Source organism: Dermacentor andersoni, chromosome 9 (genome assembly GCF_023375885.2).
Source record: "Dermacentor andersoni chromosome 9, qqDerAnde1_hic_scaffold, whole genome shotgun sequence".
In the NCBI taxonomy this organism is placed as follows: domain Eukaryota; kingdom Metazoa; phylum Arthropoda; class Arachnida; order Ixodida; family Ixodidae; genus Dermacentor; species Dermacentor andersoni.
Genome location: NC_092822.1, coordinates 18,797,269 through 18,812,540, shown reverse-complemented (window position 1 = coordinate 18,812,540; position 15,272 = coordinate 18,797,269).

Here is a 15,272-nt window from a genome sequence, read left to right as displayed (position 1 = left end):
TTATTCCTGACCAAACAAAGCTATGTCGAACCCTTAATGCTTTCCGTCGATATGATGCGAAATGAGTGCTATTGGAACGTAGTCAATGCCGATAGACCATGGTGGACAAAGGGAGAGAAGAAGGCCTAATAGTAAGTTAGCACGGAATGTTAAGGAAAGTTTGAATGCAAAAGGAAGGAAGCGAACGTTAAGGTTAAAGATATGGGACACGGCGGGCACAATAAATGTAAGTCGGATTTGTGCGCCCGTAGAAATCGGCCTCCATAAAAGGGGTGCAAAAAGAAGAAAAAAAAAAAGAAGCGCTAGAGCGTGCTAGAACATTCCAGTACGCTCTAAAGCACTCTAAGACATGGCATAGCTCATTCGTAACTCCGTCCTTGTTTACGCTGGGCCATCGTTACCCCCTGTTTCTCTTATGCGCGCCTCTCGGCTAAAGTTGTCTCACAAGTTACTTCGCATTGTGCGCATACCTGCAGCAATAATAAGAGAAGAGAGAGAGAGAGAGAGAGAGAGAGAGAGAGAGAGAGAGAGAGAGAGAGCTTTGCTGGGCCGCTTTTGTCGCCAAGGGGCGAGATTGCCACACGTGCGCACGCAACGGACAAACGCGGCGGCAATTTCGCCAGCGACGACGGCTCGCGGGCGAGAGCGAAAAGGGGCGAGAGGTGGAGGACAGAGGCGAGCAAACCTGGCGACGGTCGTCCCTCCTCCGTCCGTCTGGACGGTGGTGTAGGGCCCGCTCGAGAACAATGGCCATTGTTCGGAGTCAAAAGAGGCCCGTAAGCGGAGCTTTAGCGCCTGCTTGCTTTTGAACCACGAGAAGCACGCGCTGCCCTTGCCCGCGCGGGAACCTTCCGCTTGGCGTTCGCCTTCGGATGCAGATTTCGGACGCCCTGACGCGAGGGTGACGTGTCCGCGCAGCTCCTGAAGTAAAATGCCAACGGAGGAAATTATTTTAATACGTTTGTGGAGGCGGGTGAAGGGCTTGGTCGATAGGTTGATGGATACGTAGGTTGGGCTTAAAGTCCCCGAAATTAACACCGATGTAATGAGAGACACCGTAGCGCAGGACTACGGAGTAATTTTGACTACTAGGCATTCCTTCACGTGCGACTAGAGCCCGGCGCAAAGGTGGTTTTTCATTGCGGCCCCGTCGAAATACGGCTTCCGGGTGTGGATCCCACGACCTCGGATCCGCAGAAAACAGCCACAGTCACCGAGCCAACGTGGCGGGCAAAGTGGAGGGGCTTGGGGGTGGAGTGCGTTTAGTTTGTATTGACCCATGCTTACTGAAGAGTCATCATCAGCAACATCGTACTATCATTCTATCTTTATATTCACTTCAGGATGAAGGTCTGTATACCATCGACATCCAATTACTGACTCCATCCTATGCCTGTAAATTTCATAATTTCCTCGCACCACCCAGTTCTCTGGCGTCCTTGATTGATCTTCACTTCTTTCGACACCCACGCGGTAACTCTAGTAGACCGTCGGTTATCTGCACTATGCGTAACACGGCCTGCTCGACAGAATTTCTTGCTCTTATTCTGGACTAGAATGTCGGCTACTGCCGTTTGCTTTCTTATCCACACCGCTGTCTTCCTTTCGTCAATGTACCGTCTATCATTTTCATTGCAAAGCTCGGTGCAACGTCCTTCTTCTCGAGCTTCATTTCAGCCCCATATGCTAGCAGCGATAGGGCGCAATGATTTTACACTTTTCAAGAATAGCGGTATGCCACCCGCTTTTTTTCCTTGGTAATGCCTTCCCGTACGCACTCCAGCTCAATTTCATCCTTCTGCAGATAACAAGGTAAAGAGTTAGTATAATGAGTTACTAACTTTCCCAAGAGGAAGCTTTTCCAGAATGGCGTGCAAGACACAAAGGCGGTGCAAGACACACAGATAGTGCAGTAGAGAGTGACGGAATGCTGCCCAAGGATAGGGCATTGCGGTTGAGGACGGCACAAGGTTATGTTATGGGGTGAGACCAAGACATTTGCGTGTATGGGATAGTTCGGCAGGGGGAAGGCAACATTTTGGAGATCTCCGAAAAAAGGTATTCAATATGCATAAATTAATAAAAAACAAAAACAAAAAACAAGAACAACACAAACATCATAAGTCTGGGAGAAGGAAACCTTGGTGAAGAAGTTGTATGCTGTGGAGACGTGTCGAAGGGCCCGTTTCTAGAAAAACATCACCGGCGGTAGCGTAAAATATAAATCTGCTACGTGATTAGACTGCCAATGACAGTAAATGACAAGCAAAAATTACAGGTTGCCACGTAGGCTCGCGCCACAATATCTAAAAGAAGGCTGGTTGTACCAATTTCGTTTCCGCATTGCTTCAAAAAAATATTCTCGTTCTTTCAGTTCTGATGATGTGCGCTACTTTTTTAGCAGACACAATAGTAACCCTACACTAACATTTGTTTCTTACGAAATATTTGTTAATTTTTTAATATACACCGTATAGGTTCTCTTCGAGTACGAAACAAATAGTTAGGAAGAAATATTCGATTCGTATTCGAAATTTCGAATATTCGCCCATCCCTGATTGTTTTCTGTGTCGTCGAATTCATTTCCAAGTGCGGGGTTTTAGATCGCGTCAGTCTATTCCGTTTCTTGCCCGTAATTCTTTCCTGTAGATATTCTGGAAAATAAATAGAACTGAATTGAATAATGTTGTACTTCTAGTAATATTGTACACATATATTCTTCATAATTTGCACGGTACCTCCGTGCTGTGCAAAATTTTCGCTTTGAAAGGTATACAGTGCGCCGTCCATACACCAGAACACAGCGGAATGAACACACATTGCCCTCCTTTTCTTTTCCTTCGACGGGGACCCTCACGAAACACAAAACAGACTCTAAATTGCTGTAGTTGAACGCAGCGTTATTACTTCTGCTTCTACCGCCTACGTCCTCGATGTACCGGTACTGCGTAAACGGTGATACGCGGGCGGAACGGCAGAAACACTTGTGATAACCTTGAGTACCATTGTTTATGAGGACTCCGCATGCTTGAACGGGGAATGAAAAGTAAAATTTTCAATAATATCCGACTGCTTCGATGCTATCAAACTACCATATGACAAATTATATAGACACTTTTGTCCGGGCTGTGGTAGCAATGCGCTGTGGCCCCTGAAATTTCTGGTACCCGAGTTTGCAAAGAAAAAGAGAGTATTTTGTCCCGTAGTCGACTATGTTTTCATGTCTTCATGTGTTCTTGAGGGATAGAGATCGAGAGAGAGACAGGAAAGGGGAAAGGCAGGAAGGTCAGCCCGAAAAGAAAGAAATTCGGCAGAACACATCTCTCGATCACTGTCGACGGCAATGAGCTTAGCATTGAAGCCCTATTGCGACACAAAGTATTGCCACCGTCGAAATGTCTTATGTATGAGGCGTGTACTGCAGCGGGACTCCACTCTCGGGCTTCCCTGTGTACACCACGCCATCTTGTGCTGCCGTCGCGAAGCCTGCGCGTAGCCTCCGAAATGCATGGCAAGGAAATGAAAATGATCTTTTTTTTTGTCACTAAAGAGCAGCGCATTTCAAGTGGCCCTTACCTAGTTGCCGAAGTTCGTTGAAGACGTTCGTTGAAGAGCAGCACACACCTGACTCGCTTGAATTGGTCCAACGTCGGAGGCGTTGACCTGCGTCAACTGCAGCAACGCTTCATTTTTTTTATTGCCTTCACGACATTTCTTAATGGTGCCCCAAAATCATGATCAATAAACTGATAAAGACAAAGATATCATCCCTAGCTATTTCGGCTCGTACAGTTCTAACATGCTGAAGCATGAGTATTTTTTTTCTTGTTCTGGTTTTCAGCAGTTCTTGCAGCGAAAAATGATGGAATAATTTAAAGAAAATGACTGTTCCATATTATGATACATTTTAACTCTTTCATCTATAAATGCAATAGACCTTATCGAATTATGTGTAGCGAATACCAATGAAAAATATTTCTCCCTTCGCCTGTATTTACATAGTAAGACTCACGTATATTCCACTTAGGACCATATACGATGTTTGAATTTAGATTTCCAGTTTATTTCTTAAACCATAAGTGCATGCAAAGTTTGATAACACAGGTAGAAGAAAATTCTGCACAAAGGTGCCCTTGACTGGCCCTGTACCCCTCCCGAATATTAAGCACCACAGGTGGTTAGTGACTTACGTAAAAGAAGCAAACTCAGCCAATTATTATAGTCGAACGCACGTCTGTGTAACGAAGTTCTTGGTGCCTCCGAAATCATTCGTTATGCAGACCACTTCATTTTAAAGGTCGCGCCCCGCACACTTCACAATGTAACCGGAACAGAAGTATTCCTTCGTTATGCGAGTGATATTACTGTAGATGTGTTAGTCGTAGAGGCGTTCGCCTAACGCACATAAATACAGCGTTCACAAAAAAACTGAGAGTACATGCGAGGTATGTAAACTCAAATGAACAATCAAATGATCACGTTTACTGTACAGAACACGGTCACTGCACTGAAAAATGTAGATTAACAAAGGAGAACGGAATATCCAAAAAGAAAAACAGTTATTGAAGTGTATGATAGAACACCTTTGTCACAGAAGGAGGGATTCATGTTTAGCTAACTGAAATTCGTTAAGTGCGTTAGGAATGGCTTAAGAGGGCACCTGGAGGTCACAATAGGGGCTACGTCGCCACGCAACACACCTGTGCTCGCGACGCCTTGTGCAGCGCGAAGACGTATTCACTTTTAAATGAGTAGTAGATCGCAAGTAGACGTTAAAAGACGGGAAGATAGCGGTGGGTATTAGAGGGTCGATATTCTATTTGAGTTTAAGATGAAGAAATTGAGAAGAATGTACAGGTGGGCCGTCCAGAAAGGGAGTCGGATAGACCATGTAATGCGCAGTGTGGGTAACCGATGGTCTGTTAAGGCTAGGTGCAAAGGAAATAGAAGCGCAGCGGACCATGGCAGAACAATGCTATGTAGAGTGAGGAACTCAGGAAACTTGCGGGCATAGGACGGTGTCAACTGCGGCACGACAGCGGTAATTGGAGATCTCTGGGCGATGCCTTCGTGTTGCAGTGGACGTAAACTAGGCTGATGGCGACGACACCGTAAGTGACCAGATATAAAGTCAAAAGGGAGCTCCTAGAGCTGTGGGACGTCCGAAGCAAGCGACGTTCTTTGTCTTTCGCGCCGTTTACCTTCTGACGCGGGCTCCGACAACTTACTGGGCGCGAGCAGGACGTGCGGCGCGCCGGTATCGACAAGGCGTCGAAAATCGGCACCCGCCCTTCGCCTACAGGAAGTTGACAGGGCGGATATGCGTCGCGCTCGGCTTTAAAGCTGCGAACCTCGCTTCTGCACACAGAGGCCGCATTGCTCGCCCAGACGTATGCACAGACACGCTTCCTTAGTGTCTCGTGCGAGGGGATGTGCTTTACGGCTGTTCGCCGAACGAGCGCAGCGCAGCTATCACGTCAGTGCTGTAGTTGAATGGGCATCGGTGACTCGTGTAGCGGGAAGGTGACGTCATGAAAGGGACGGGCTTTGCGGATACATGTAGCCGACGTCAAGAGCTGCCCATGCTTTTGGCGAATTTTCTAGGCAAATGCGCAGGTGGGCTTTCTTCAATGCTATAGAGCTATGTAAGGGCACTCGCTACCCTTCTTTGTCGCGGTATCGGCAAAAAATGAGGTGTGCCGACCACGGAGGCAGTGTAATAGAAAGTGTGGGTGGATTGTCTCTGATACCACCAAGATATGTGCCTTCGCGTGGACATTAGTGCGGCTTGTAACGAGCGGATCCCAGAGGCTGTGTAATCGAAGGCGTAAATGGGCCGTTCGAAATGGCAGTGCGTGATATCGGTCCACGTAAAAGCTGTGATGCGATTTGTAATGTGCGCCGTTGCTGATAACGCCATCGAAATCAGTCGTCCAGCTGCAGCATGAGGATTAGTGGCTTTTTGTTTGCTTGTGTCATTGTTTGTTGTTGAGCAAGAGGCAGGAGAGTTCGATTATAGGGCAAGGTGACTGAATTCCGCATTCTAAAGAGAGAAAAGGAAAGTACACCCTAAAATGTTTTCGCACAATCTCTCTAGGCAACCAGCACGTAATGACATATAGTGTGTGAATGTTTGTACTGAACCAGCTGGCCACGACTTGTGTGCTACACACCTAAACACATACTTTGCTCCCTTTCTTGCTTTCACCAGCGGTGGCCGTCAATTCCTCATGTTTCCCGAAACGCGACGCTTAATCTAGTAGGTAAATTGTTAGAGCACAGTACTTCAAAAACCATCCTAGCCTACTTTGAGTCCCTAAACTTCTTTTACGCTTATAAACATCGGTTTCATAAGCAACGCTCATGCGACAGTCGACTGGGTGAATTCGCTCACGACATATTAGTCCTGGGAATGTCAAGCTGCACCTTGACTTCATATTTCTGGACATCTAGAAAACATTGAACCTTGTATTACATAGCCATCTGTTATGAAACCTATCAGGCCTCGGTTTCCCTGACTTTGATGTGTTATTATTTATCGTTGGCTGGAACACTTTCTAAAATAGCGCAAGTGACTTATTTCCCCCAACAGCCCAATGCCTCCTCTTACCAGTGTAACGTCTGAAGTTCCTCAACACGCAGCCTTATCACCTCTACTCTTATTACTATATCTAAACAACATTTGCCGCCTGATATAGCGATAAAACCAGCTTGCCTTCGAGTACGTCGTTTACAACTCCACCAAGAGCTTTCAGTACAATAACACCCTGTAACATAAAACATTAGGCGTTTGGCGTATTTTGGCGTTTACGTTGAGAATACCTCTGACCATACTTCCATTCATGGCTGCTCACAATCTTTTTCACTTTATTACGGCCGTCTTTTCTAAATAAGAAAGCATAGCATAGCTGGTTGACAGTTCTCCAGACATACTAATGTTCGGAACAGTACAAGTGTGCTGCGGAATGTTCGGACGCACGATCCTCTATGGTATTGCAACCTACGTTAAGGTATACAAACAGAAACCTTGAGGTATTGAAACGTTGTAGCCTGATAAACCAAATAATTCCTTGAGTCTTTTGAAAGGCAATAGAAATAGCCTATGGAATCGTATCTTTCAGATCAATTAGTTGTTAAGAGAATCCATCTGCGCTAGATCAGAGTTTGACGTTCAGCCTTGATAAGTCGAGTAAAATCGTGAGTGTTCTCATCGAAGGCGACATGAATGGTTCAGAATATCGCATTTCTCAAAACAAATAGGTGTTATGAGAGGCCACCGTATCAGACCCCCCCGATTAGGGTGGCTTTCTACGAATCTCGGTTTTCCCTCCTTCACCATGCGTGGCTGCCAACACCACACCAGCATCATATCCCATCGACAATGACCGATCGATCAAGTTGTAGCTGAAACAAAAAAAAGCAGAGTCGTGGCGCCGCGCAATCGTCCGTTTGCGAACCTTCGCGACCACACGGAAACGAGCAAAACGAACATTGTTATTAAGTCAGGCCCCATGCATCCGGGTATTTGCAGTTTCATTATCTTCGCGGCGTTCTTTCGAGGAACCGGCTCGGCTCGTCACTTACGCGGAAACCGCCCCACAGCTCCTCTGCATCACATATCGCCGTCGAAAGACAACAAGCAGACGACACCTAGACGTCCGTCTGTCTCCAGTTTCGACACTTCCCCGCTTCCTCTCTCTCTCCCTCTTTCGCCTTCTCGTGCTGGCGCACAATCGTAACGCCGGTGCCACTGTGACGTCGACGGCGGGTGACTCAAGTCGGCGACAACGACAAACGGTGAATCCGATCCCGCTCGGCGTTATGCCTCCCCCCGGGGGGTCGCATTCTTCTTCGCGAGCCCCTATTGACGCCAAACTGTCAACGTCTTTATTTTTCCTCTACCAAGTTTTCCTCCTCTCCCACACCGCGTGACCTTCCTGCTTTGTCTCCGCACCGCCCGTGAGAGTCTCACCGCCACCACCGTCTCCGTCAGCGCCGCCGCAGCGACGTCGTGCTTATATCAACCAGTGTTCCGAAGCCCTACGCTTTCTTTTCTTCTACGGCCAGCACGTGTGGGTTGTGTGTATGTGTGCGGCGCCGAGAGCTGACAGCTTGGTTGGGACGAGGGCCAAGATACGCTTCTTGTGCCGACGAGATACCTGGACAGCTGCGGAACGTGCGAGACGTAGTCACCCACCCATGGTACTCACTAAACAGTGATACGAGTTTGAGAATTACGACAAGGAATTATAAGAAGTTTGGAAGTCTTCTTGGCTGTGAAAGCAGTAAGTAAACCGAACTTCTGTGAAGTGCCTTGATTACACTTGTGTTACGTGTACGCTGCCAAATGCTCGCCTACACTCTTGGAAAAGAAGTCTGCGCATCCACTAATTGCTAACAAGCTAGTTGTCGCAAAAAGCATTAGCTTCATAGCAAGTGAAGGTAGCAAGAATAGTGTAGTAAGTAGCACTTGGTATACTTGCTGAAGTTAGTGCAGTGCACTAACTCAATGACACATACTGAGGGGAAAGATGGGTATTCTGTAAGTGTCCACCTAGTGAATTTGTCCATTCCGTCTTCTGCTGAAGTGCTCATTAGCTGGGGGCGCCGATATCCTTCTTCATACGTACCCTTCCAGCACAGACAATTAGACTTCAGCAGCAGACGAAATGGACATGTCCACTACGTGGACAATTTCGAAATACAACTCTGGAGTGGAGTGACGATATTTTCCAGCATCCGATGTAACTTCTGCGATAAGACGAGTGAAACTCTGTCGACGCTAAGGCGTATGCCGAGCAAGGAACTGTGTCGTGAACATAACTTAATGTCATGTGATATCGATGTGTAACTATTGCCTGGCGCACTATACATGTTTATTTCGGAACGTGGGAGTGGCGTCACTCACGATGCCTTCGTTATACGATTTGACAGTTGTTCGAAAGTTTGGTCTATATATCGCCCGAAACGCATGTGAAAGCTTCCGTTCGACAAATTGAGGCCTAAGCGTGTCCGATTTCTCCCGCGAGCCTACTCTGCGGAACGAAACGGAAGCACCCGAGACTTGATAAACGCGCTGTTTTGCACACAATGACTTCGGAACAGGAAGGCATGGAACAAACACCACACAGAGCGCCAACTTTGTCGTAACTTGGAATACAGCGCGTTTGTCCAATCCACTAACTAGCCAACCAACCAATCCCTACGTGCTCACTTTCAAGTTTCCTATGTGTTAGGTGGACACTTTGGTGACTTTCAATCTGCTGAAGCAGAATTGCTAAAAGGGTACTAAAGAGGGATACATTAGGCTATAACTAAGACGAAGTCGATGGGACTGTTAAAATATGTTCGTCTTATCGCAATTTCGTCTTAAGAGATACATAGATAGAATTTATTGACAGGAAAGACAGAGAGGTCGGCCTGAGCTAGTGCGCTCTAATCTGCTACTCTGCACTGGGGAAGAGGCAAGGGGAGGGAAAGTACTGGGATGGGTGATAGATGGTGAAGAGAACGAGCCGCGTTATGGCAAGTAAGACTCCCGAATTTAATATTTTGAAAATGGACCCATAAAACTAAAGATATCCTACTCTTCGTGCCCCGAAATATTATCGATAGAACGAATCAACAAAACAGCATTTAAACAAAACTTACACGATGAAATATATGTTTGTTGCATTTGCCGTGCTATACTGTATTGATTTATGCAATCTAAATTATCATTTAAGTGAGTAGTCATTGCTGCCTGCTGGTGCTGAAAATACCTGTGCGCTGCCACAAATGTTGATATTTAACCTAGCTTGCTCACATAACCTTCAATTTCGTCGTGTTCTTCAATAAGATGCACCAATGTATCTACGGCGTTATCAAGTGCATCATGTGTGAACACAATCGGTTTCTTCGGCTTATGGGCCATATTTATAAGCTTCTTCTCGACTCTGCTAGTGTGAATCGTGTAGTGTCACAACTGTAGTGTCAGTACCGCAGGTTTCCATGTGATCGTCGGTACTGGACTTGTAATTCATGTCCACATAGACAGGAGCTGCCTCTCTTGCAGCTAGCAGAGTCAGTTCCTCCAAATCTTTCGATCCAGACCTCTCGTTAAACTGAGTACCTGATTTCGGGGGGGGGGGGGGGGGGGGGGGGCTGCGAGTGTTCGGCTTAACGGATTTAGCGGTTCGTGTAAACAGTTTCTTTTTTGTTGTTGAATTGGGTCTATGAGAAGCTGAACACCTGTTCTCACATTGTTCCTCGTGTCCTTAAACATTGCTTGTCTGGGTTACTGCCGAAGGGTTCGTACAATAGTCTGGCTTATTCTTAGCGAAAAAATACCCGTTGATAAGGCTGTCAGGCAAAAAAGACACCATATCTCCAACGCTAATCACTGCACGCCTTCCAAATATTTTTAAAATGGCAGATTGGGACGGACTAGATCTGGTGATCAATATGAAATATTTCGCTGACTTCAAGCTTGCCGAATAATAAGTTGCATGCATTATTTGCTCGAAATGTATGTGAAGATTTCACTTGGAGATTACATTGTTCTATTCAGCAATGCTAAAGATCACATGCAAGAAATGATTGCAGTTTTTGAAACTGCACAAGCGTTCACTTACTTAACTCAGGAAAACATTTTCAGACCAATTAATATTGTTTCGAGCACATATGCCAAGTGCTTGCAACTCAGCATCTTTTTACTATTATTGAAGTGAAAAGCTAATGTCGACTTGTGCTGGCCCAGAGACACTCAAATACAATTTAATAACTCATATCTGTCACTTCGCGCGCACAAAAATATTGGCGCAGATCGTGCCTCAGAAGACAATGTGACATAAAGGGACGTGATTGTGACTCAATATGTTCGTGTCGTGTTTTGTTAGAGTAATGTTTTTTTCTAAACACAGAACACTTCTATGATTCATCACAATCATTCTCTACCGAGCCAAGCTTGCCTCACGTTACGCAGGTAACTGTAGTTGAGACTAAATTTTTTTGAAGAGGAGGAGGAGGAAAGAGAAAAGTAGAAGGCAGGGAGGTTAACCAGAATAACGTCCGGTTGGCTACCCTACACCGGGGGAACGGGAAAGGGGGGATACAAAGATCACAGGGAGAGAGAGGAGGGAAGGAAAGAAGGAAATTGCGGCGAGTTCGCTGACGCGAGTGGTCTTACAGAAATCGCGTTAATAGTCACAGATGGTCGCACAAACCCGTCGTCCTTAAGAAACACAAAAGCGCCTTCACCGCTTTATGGGCCGACGGGCGATGGGGGCGGTGTTCTAGCAGCACCTGCACAGAAAGCGGCCGATTGTCCAGTTTTTGGAAAGCTTTGGCGAGTTCTCGTCTCTCTGAGGCATATTTTGGACAGTGGCACAGCAGGTGGTCGGTGTTTTCTTCGGTGCCACAGACCTCGCAAGCTGCACTGTCAGCCATTCCAATTAATGTAGAGTATGCCTTTGTGAAGGCCACTCCTAACCAAAGGCGACAGAGAAGCGTAGCTTCACGTCGAGGAAGTCCGAGTGGAGGTCGGAGTTGCAGGGAGGGGTTTAGTCGATGCAGTCGCGTGAGTCGTAAGTTTGGTGAGTTCCACTCGGTCACTGTGAGACTGCGTGCCAGGTGTCGAAGCTGCTTTGCAGCATCAGTCCTCGAAAGCGGAATCGAAACGCTGTGCTCTCCTTGATGTGCTGTGCGAGCAGCGTTATCGGCGGAATCATTGCCACTGATTCCACAGTGACCAGGTATCCATTGAAAAACGACCTCGTGACCTTTTTGTTGGACATCATGGTAAAGTTTCACAACTTCGTATGTCAATTGGTCATGACATCCGTGTCGGAGAACTGACTGCGTGCCCTGTAGTGCTGGTTTTGAATCGCAGAACACAGCCCATTTTCTAGGTCTTTCAGAATCAATGAATTCCAGTGCTCGACGCAGGGCCGTTAGTTCTGCCGCCGTTGAGGTCGTGACATGCGATGTCTTGAACCGCAGTGTCATTCCTCGCGTTGGTATAACCACGGCACCAGAAGAACTGCACGACGTAGTCGATCCATCGGTATAGATGTGCACGTGGTTGCTGTACTTTTCGTGCAGAAGAAGTAAGCTCAGCTGTTTTAGAGCAGGGGCCGGTAGATCTGTCTTCTTCTGTAGTCCCGGAATCATTAGATGTACTTGTGGACGGCTCAAACACCACGGAGGAAACGCTGGCTTGGCCCCAAAGACGCGGGGCAGCAGCCTACCTGTACCTACGGCGGAGTGGCTGGTAGGAGACAAATTATATTTCGCATTAATAAACAAGCTTTTAGAAATCACACAGAGAGAGAGAGAGAGAGAGAGAGAGCAAAGAGGAAAGGCGGGGAGGTTAACCAGAGGGGAAGATCCGGTTTGCTGCCCTACGCAGGGGAAAGAGGGGAGGGGGAGGTAAAGTGATAACAAAGGGGAGATAAAGAAAGAAAGGAGCACAAACATACAATCACATTTGACTTGCGCATTGTGCCTTTGCACATACGCTCGTAGACGTCTCTGAAAGAAAGAATACACTCTCGAAGGAAATATGCAGAGGGACAATCAAAACTATAACAAAGAAAAAGCCGAATAAGTTGCCGATGGGGACGGGCCGAGAGTACACGCGGAGTCGTGAACTGGAGGCGAAACTAATGCGATGCATATGTTGACGGGCACCTGAGGTGCTCAGCGAAGGTGAATGTCCTAGTCGGGGAGAAGCGAACAGATAACGAAAAAAATTCTGCTTTGGGGGGGACATGACAGGAGGCTCACGAATGGCTTGGAGAAGAAGGCGGCTATGCCTGGGTGCAAGGCATGGACGGCGGAGACGCGGCTTTGGAGAATAGGCGCGGGGAGTCGGCAGACCGTCTGTCTATTTGATCTGTCGTTTGCTATATTTAGACAGTGCCGTAGATGCTGCGCGTCGGCAGAGCGCGCGCGGTCCTCGCGTCACGTGACCAATCGGCCGCGGTCCGGTCTGTCACATCACGGGGATCCAGCTGCGTCGCATCTTCCTCCGACGTTTGGGACTCGTTTCTGGCTCTTACGACTGCCGTGACATGGCTGGCGTCCTTCTTTGTCCATTGAAGACGAGGGCTTCTATCTCCCTTCTCTTTTGAAGGTCAAGACAATGGTGCTTCGATCGCTGGTCAGGCATCTTTACATGTTCAACGAGAGGGGGTCATTGAATGCGGCCGTCCAGACCACATGCAACCGCCGCCACCTACTTTTCAGCTGCCCGCGTCTTCCTCTGTGTCTCCCTGCGTCAGCCTTCCCCAGAGAAAGAAAAGCTTTAAACCGGCCCCGCAGAGACTCACGGGACACCTTTCTCTCCACTACGGCACGGGTTGCCGGCCGCAATGTCAGTGCATTGACCGCTGGTCATAAGTTCGGGAAAACGAGTGAGGGCACAGGGAACACAAGCGCCAAGCTTGTGTTCGATCCCAAGCTTTCCAAGCTTTTTGTTTATCCCAAAGCGATCCCAAGCTTTTTGTTTTATTGCGATAGCCACTATGTGGACACTCCAGGCGCATTTCCACCGTCGTAGTCGCCGTGATATTCCGCATAAATTCTAAGGGCATAACATCGTCGCCGCGCAACGTATATGCTGCATGTGTGAGTGAAAGCGTGCGATGGTGAGTCTACGATGGTGGCTCAATCTCGCGTGCGCAAGGGGGGAAAGCGGAGAAAAAGTGCGCAGTCTTCCGTGGCGTGCAAAGCACCGGAGGGAAGGGAGGGAGAGGCGGGATCGTTCTACTCCGGCGGCAGCTGCGTATGGCGCGGTTGCGCCGCGCGGGCTCTATCTTGAAAGAAAGCGATCTGCGATGGGGACAGGGTGCGCCGGGCGCTGAGATTTGTGGGCGCGGTGTTCTCGCCGCTTAGTTCGCATTGAAGCGAGAGAAAGCACGAAAGTCCATTCGCTCGCTGCTGCCGCGATTCCACGATACACCGTTTTGACAGCGAGTGCGCGCGGTCATCGAGTGAAATGATTCCACACTACAGCGTTTTGACAGCGAGTGTGCGCGGTCATCGAGTGAGATGTATTCATGTTTGCTTGTGCACGCGTGATGACGTGTTTGTTAATGTAGTTGGTAAGCGAACGTTTACAAGTTTATACGGGCGATAAAGCTTCCATCCTTACTTCGTATAGCGGTCTAGTCCTTTGGTATCGCAATCGATGCTTCGCCTTTCGGGCGAAACTGCGACTTTTTCGTTTTTGTTGCCGTGTGTTGAGCAGCGGACGTGTGCACGACACCGGCCTGGACGTCTGTAAAGAGGAGCGAATTCACAATGCTCAATATTGCTAGAACTCTTTTGTGTGAGGGATGAATTTGTTTTTCTTTTAAATGCGAAGTGTTTGTTGCTTCCCGAATGTTCTTCCTCACCTTCCGAACAGCCTCAATCGCACACTCGGCGCCCCGCTCGCGGAAGCTCTTGGGAGCAGGTGCCTGAAAGTGAAGTCTGACGTTTTCTCCATCACCTCCTCTCGTAGGCAGCAGATGCGTAGCAAGTGTTGCGTCTGCTTGTTACCTCAGCGACACGTTGTGCATTTGAGTACTTCCTGAATCGGTTGCCTCCGAGATTTGTCAGTGCGCGCTCTTTCCACGCAATCTTGGAGGTCACGGCTCTGCACTGATCCGATTTTTACGTAACCAATTGCGTGTAATTAATTACTCGTAATCAATTACATTTCTTTGTAGTTTCGTAATTTAGCCATTACTTTATTTGATCGGAAACGCTCACTGTAATTCAACTACGTTATTTAGTAACCAATTAAATATATCTAGTTACTTTATTGACGAGACAAGGTCTAACAAACGACGCAGATATGAGAACCTGAACTTGCTCGAAGCTGCAATAGAACGCCAGAGATCGTGTGCCACGCAGCATTCTCGCTGCGCAAGTTCAGGCAGGCGAGCCAGGGGGCTCTGTAGTTGTTTCTTCATGTTGACGCTACACCAGATTTTGGTCGATCAATTGAACTTGTATTCTCGGTAGCGAAGGCTACTTAGGCCGTAAATCCCAGGAATTCACGTGCTTCATATTTCATATTCGTTTTTTTCAGCTTTAAATTGGCCCACCCGGAAGCGTCTTCTCCAAGACCCAGCAACAATGGAGTGCTGTCCTTCACATAGGACACAGGTGGTGAGTAACTGCAATATTGTGTGCAAGATCCGCATCCGTTAGAACACCGCCTTACACCCTAGCGAGCAAATTGAACGAACTAGTCGACCTTTCCCTCCCTTTTTCTTCCTCGAGCAAGTTTTCAGTGTCGCTGC